This window comes from Mastomys coucha, unplaced genomic scaffold (assembly GCF_008632895.1).
Source record: "Mastomys coucha isolate ucsf_1 unplaced genomic scaffold, UCSF_Mcou_1 pScaffold20, whole genome shotgun sequence".
In the NCBI taxonomy this organism is placed as follows: Eukaryota; Metazoa; Chordata; class Mammalia; order Rodentia; family Muridae; genus Mastomys; species Mastomys coucha.
Genome location: NW_022196903.1, coordinates 48,939,552 through 48,945,621, shown reverse-complemented (window position 1 = coordinate 48,945,621; position 6,070 = coordinate 48,939,552). Strand labels below are relative to the sequence as shown.

The 6,070-nt window shown below is 42.7% G+C and overlaps 1 protein-coding gene across 1 annotated transcript in view; it reads left to right on the top strand.

Moving 5' to 3' along the window:
- The first annotated feature begins 5,440 nt into the window (after nt 1-5,440).
- Cpvl (carboxypeptidase vitellogenic like) overlaps nt 5,441-6,070 on the top strand; it is a 254,363-nt gene continuing 253,733 nt past the window's right edge. Inside the window, exon 1 of the mRNA XM_031381948.1 lies at nt 5,441-5,517. The gene's annotated coding sequence lies outside the window, so the exon portion shown is untranslated. The remainder of the gene's footprint in view (nt 5,518-6,070) is intronic.

The following is a 6,070-nucleotide window of genomic DNA, read 5'->3' as shown; positions in this document are numbered from 1 at the left end:
ACTTTGATACCGGCATGCAGACCACTGAGAGAATAATGTGCAACTCTAGTATTAACTGTGCATATCTGGAAAAAGTGGTCTATTTTCCAAACAGTGTCACTTTGTCTTAGCAGCAAAACAGTTAAGTAGGATGCCCAGTATTAGGAGCTATGTCCTCCATGCCTTCTCTTCCTCCTGTGTGCCACAGGCCATGTCATCACAATTGTCATTTGTCATCTTCTGCTGCTTCCGTTTCTTCTGCTGTTTCTCTTTCTCCCCCCAATTTCCTCCTTCCTTTTTGAGACAGGGCCTCACTATATATCCCTGGCTGGCCTGGAACTTGATATATAGACCAGGGTGGCCTTGAACTCACAGAGGTGAATCTTTCTCTCTGACTCCAGATCACTAGGCTTAAAGATGAATGCTACCACGCTCATGTTACATGTACTTCTCAAGGGCTCAAAGGCTCAGGAATCCTTACTATACACAAAGGTCTTCAATCTGTTACCTTATCACTGACTCAAATTGGGTAGTTTTCATGTCTATGAGAACCTTGGACCCTGACATTGAGTTATCCGCTTTATGAATAAAAGTTCTTTCAGACATATATTTATTTCCATGTTTCCATGTTAGAGAAGTTTTTTAAAAGATTTTTTATTTTTATTTATTTTATGTGTATGAGTACACTGTAGCTGTACAGATGGCCGTGAGCTATCATGTGTGTGGCTGCTGTTGATCTCAGGACCTCTGCAGGCCCCACTCGCTCCTGGCCCTGCTTGCTCTGGCTCCACTCTCTGCAGCTGTCTTCAGATGCACCAGAAGAGGGCAACTGATCTCATTATGGATGGTTGTGAGCCACCATGTGGTTGCTGGGATCTGAACTCAGGACCTTTGGAAGAGCAGTCAGTGCTCTTACCCGCTGAGCCATCTCACCAGCCCCTTAGAGAAGTTTTATTCCATGGACAACCTGCTCTAGAAATTGATTTCTTCTATGACCAAGGCTGCCCCTAAATTCTCAAAAGTCTCACAACTTATTTTCACATGATGAAATGAAAAATATCTTGAATTATTTAAACCACCTAGACATCAACATCAGTATTGGGTCTACTATTTTTTAGATTTTGCAAATAATGGTTTTGCTTTGGCCATAATTGTCTTGGTGTTTAGAGGGATACTATCCTGCACCAGATCTCCAACCCATGCCATTATACCTCCTATGAGCATTTGTCAGTGTGTGCACTTGTGTGATGTGTGTGTGTGTACTTGCATGTGCATATGCATGTGTCCAACATTGTACATGTGTCTGTACCTGAATGTATATACCATATATATATGTATATATGTATATACATATGTATATATACACATATATACACACACACACACATATGTGCATATGTGTGTGTATATGTGTGCATGTGCAGACCAGAGCTTTATGGTAGGTATCTCCTTCAATCACTTTTCATCCTATTTTCTTTTTTTTTTTTAAAGATTTATTTATTTATTATATGTAAGTACACTGTAGCTGTCTTCAGACACACCAGAAGAGGGCATCAGAACTCATTATGGGTGGTTGTGAGCCACCATGTGGTTGCTGGGATTTGAACTCTTGACCTTCTGAAGAGCAGTCGGTGCTCTTACCCGCTGAGCCATCTCACCAGCCCCTTCATCCTATTTTCTAAGACAGGTTCTTTCATTGAACTTGGAGTTCACTGATTTGATTGGGGCACACTAGCTCACCAGAAAGCCCCAGGGATCACTCCAACACTAGCACTGTGATTATAGGTGCATGCTATTGTGTCCAGCTTTTTACACAGGTTCTCAGGATCAAACTCAGGCCCTTGTGCTTGCTCAGCTCTGACACCTCACTCCCAGCCCCCTTTTTCAGTCTTTTTACCCCCAACAACATAGATCCTTTAACAATGTCTGTTATTTTATTCTTTGGGACTGCAGCAGTGGAAGAATAGAACACAGCTAACAGCGATCAATGACCAGCTCTGTTATTTCAGCTTTGTAATTCTTGATTACTTTTAATTTTGTTTTTAGGCTAAATGAACCTCTTTCTGGCAACATTATAAGGGAAGCTACAGTGAGTAAAACATAAGATAAAATCAGATTGGAAAGAAAGTGATGCAATCAATGGTTGCAGTGAGCCCGGCATGTGTAAGGTTGACACTAGCAAAGCATACCATACTATTTCAAGAATCAAAATTTTCTCTAGTAGAATGAGTACACTCTGAAATAATTACATTGTGTGATATATTTAAACCGTAAGCCAATGCCATAAAGCAGAAAACCAGTATGAGGCACTGTGAATTGCACATAATTATAGGCACTGTCCTTCTTACTGGCAGTGCAATAGGATTGTTTACCTCAAATCATCACCCTTATAATGTGCTTTTCTGTGACACTATGATGTCACTAGAGGATGTGCATTTTTCAGCTACATTATGATTTTATGAGACTGTTGGATGAAACACTATTATACTACATAACCATATCTTAATAAATATTATTGTCATTTTGTTTTCTTTTAGCAAATGTATGCTAACACAGAGGAACATGTAGAGGAATTTTAATCCAACAGCATGACTACTCTGGCTGGAATACAGACATGCCTTAATCCCAGGAGACAGAGACAAGCAGATCTCTGAGTTCAAAGCCAGCCTGGTATAGAACAAATTTCAGGTAAAAAAAGCTTAAGTTCAGGCTGGGTGGTTCACACCTTTAATCCCAGCACTCAGGAGACAGATGATGCAGATTTCTGGTTCCAGCCAGTCAGTTTGGTTGTGTCAGAGGGACTGCAGTGGACTGAAGTTTGTGGCAGTTTAGTTCATGGAGTTCAGAGGCAGTTTTTACAGGGACAGTTTTACAGAGACAGGTGGCAGAAACAGCAAGCTAGATGCAGATGAAGACAGACAAGCCAGAGAATGAGAAGGAGCCAGAAGATTAGAACAGATTGTCAAAGTTAGTTTGAGACCAAGCAGAGCAATTCAGTGAGAAGCTGAGAAAAGTCAGATTGAATCAGTCATCTTGGAGAGGAGTTTGTGCCAGAACAGCTGAGTTGAACAAGTCAGAGTTCAGAAGAAGTTTAAAAGGGTGAGCTTATTCAGCAGTAAGCCTCCTAGATGACAATTACATCAAGTGAACAAAAGCTTCTTTTTAGGAACAGAAATTTCTCAATAGAAACAATGTTTTACTCAACATTGACAAAATTGAATGATTATGAAATGCCTTTAAACTTTCAAATGTTGTAATACTTATCTCCGAAGGTAAACTGTAGTAGGGTTTTTGGTGCAACATACTTGTAAATATGAATGCTTATGTGTGGTCCAGTCTGTGTTCATTACAAGATTCAGTTTTGCTTTCATTTGACTGGCTTCATTTTGGTCAAAGGCATATCTTGGCTAGCAGCTTTCTTTGTGTTTAAATCCAAGAGGTCCTTGCCCAAGGCTGCACACTAGAAACCTCTCTGCCTTGGCCTTTGACTGTGGTATTCCCTCCAATGCAGGCAGGAGTCCATGGGAATGCACCATTGAACACCATACCCTTAAGCCCACTGTTCCTCAATTGAGGATTGTAAATTCCTTCAACAAAAGCCACAAGATCTGTTCTTAGGGTCCATCTGCAACCAGACAAACTGTATCTAGGTGAGTAACCCCTAGGGGAAGACAATGTTGCTTCTTGCGATGATGTCCCTAAACCCAAAAGGTGGCTATTGGCAGCTGCTCCAGTGTTGCTAGTCTGAGCTTCAACCTATGGTCTAGAGATTTTTTTTTTCCTGAAGAGAGAGGTAGCTGTGGAACAGGGATGGCAAAGCACCTTTCCAGGTTGCCTCATCGAAATGCAGAACCTAGATTTCAAACTTTGTCTTTTGTATAATGGTCCACCCTAATGAGGATGTCAAGGTAGGAAGGCAGAACCTGTAGCATTCAATGGCTTCTTAACTTAGCAGTGTCTCTGCATCTGGGCATCTCCATTATGGACTTGCATTTTTAGGCTCACCGTGGGCACCATAAACATTCAAGGCACTGAATATAGTTTGAAAGAATCACTTTTCTTCCACTAACAGATTTTTCTCTGTGAAGAGTTAAGTGGATATGAAATACCTCCATGCATAATGTATGACAGGAAACAAAGTCCGGAGACTCCACAGTCTGCACCAGGGTTTTCTTCTAGTCTCTACGATGACACAACAGGGAGGCACTCTGGAAAAACTAAGATTCAGTGACATTAAACAATTTCTTCCAGGCCACAAAACTAGAGCTTCAGTTAGCGTTAGTTGCACAATAAACTGCTTTAAATTGAAAGTGACTTAAAATAGCAATGGTTGATTTTTTTTTCTTGTCTGGAGGGTTGTGTGCTACAACGCTGCCAGTCCTCTGGCTGGGTGGGCAGCAGGGGTCAGCTGGAGACAGGCCTGGGAGGGAAGGCTCCCAGTGCTTCTCACTTGTGTCCAGCTTGGTGCTGCTAGAGCTGAGAATGAAGATCTCCCCCAATACCATCTTTGCTGCTGACCACTGTGCATCCTTGCCATTTTAAATCTCGCCTTAAATGTAGTCTTTTCCTCCTGCCCTTTGGCTCACTGCCCACCACCTGATGACTTTTAACACTATACACCCAGCTCACTTACATGCAAGGTTACCTTGAGTGGTTACTTACATTAAGTCTCAGTTCCCCATGTACAGAATGAGGACACAGCACAGACCACATCAGGGTGCTCTGTAGAGTTTCCAGCAACAATGCAAGAGTGTTTGGCTCCATCCTGGCACTTGATTACTATTAAAAAGATTGCCTAATCCATGTGGTGTTACCTGTATGCATATGATGTCAGGACTGGCCACTTGTTATTGGATAACCAATTGTATTTATATATTTAGGAATAAATATGAATATATCTGATAGATAGGAATATATATGTATTCCTAATTATCAATCTCTCTGCCTCCCCCACCCTCTCTCTCTCTATTAATATCTCTCTTTATCTATAGAGAGAACACACATATAAATGGAACAACAATTAAAAAATAAGATGCCATGCATTTGAGTGGGAGATAGAGGGAAGGGGTCAAAGAGAGGAAAGGGATAATTATATGATTATATTTTATAATTAAAAAAGCAATCATAAAAAAGATTGCACTGTAGGATCAAGGAATGCATGTTGATTGTCAGGTGGGGGGAGAACCACTGTTGGTTTTTCAGGTTTGCAACTATTGTTGGTTTCCCTGAGCTTGCAAGTATTGGAGTGGGGAAGTATTTTTAAAATATGGGGTTGGAGTTCTAAGACAGCAGCTCTGGGAAAGTGAAAGAGAAAACAAAACAAAGAGCACACTCCTCCATGACCCTGCAGGAGGCTCCTCTCCTTTTATGGAACCCTCAGGAAATTACTTGTCGCCCTTGGGTAGGGGCCAGGTCAGTTTCTGTTCCAGCTTCTGCTCCAGAGTTTCTGTTAGTTTTCAAGATTCCATCTTGGGGCTCTTTGGCCCTTGCTTCTCCACACTCCAGTGCTCCAGTGCTTCACCAGGTTCCAGGACTAAGGTGGGGACACATCTTTGTCCCATAGGTCTCAGTTACACGAGTCTGAGAAGCACTTGAGAGGTGGCTTTTGAGGATGTGCTCTGGACTTGTGATCCCCACTGGGTCAGGCCAGCTTGGGCCTGTGCACAATGAGCAGGGGATGCCCTGAGCCTGCGTCTTTCCTGCAGGTTTACCCTGGGATCCCTCGGGAGAGAAAACCTTAGGGTTTCGGGTGGGGAGGCCCAGGTTTTCAAGCTGGAATGGGGATGTTCTGGGTGCCAAGTCAGCTGCAGCTCCAGAAGGTCCCTGACACAGCTGGAGTGTCTTCCAAACCAGGAGGCATTTGAGTCTAGGCCAGGAGCCCTGGCGTCTCAGTCCTCTCTGAGACAAGAGAATCAAGCTCAGTGCCCTCCCTTCTCCACCTGGGTCTCTGAAGGACTCTGTCTTGGTTTTGTGGGTGCTGGAGAACAAGGGAGACAAGAAGGGCTTTAGGACACTTTCCATAGGGAAGGAAAAGCAAACAGGTCTGGGTGGCTGTTACTGTTTGTGAAGTGTGGAATCGGGGGGTGGGAGG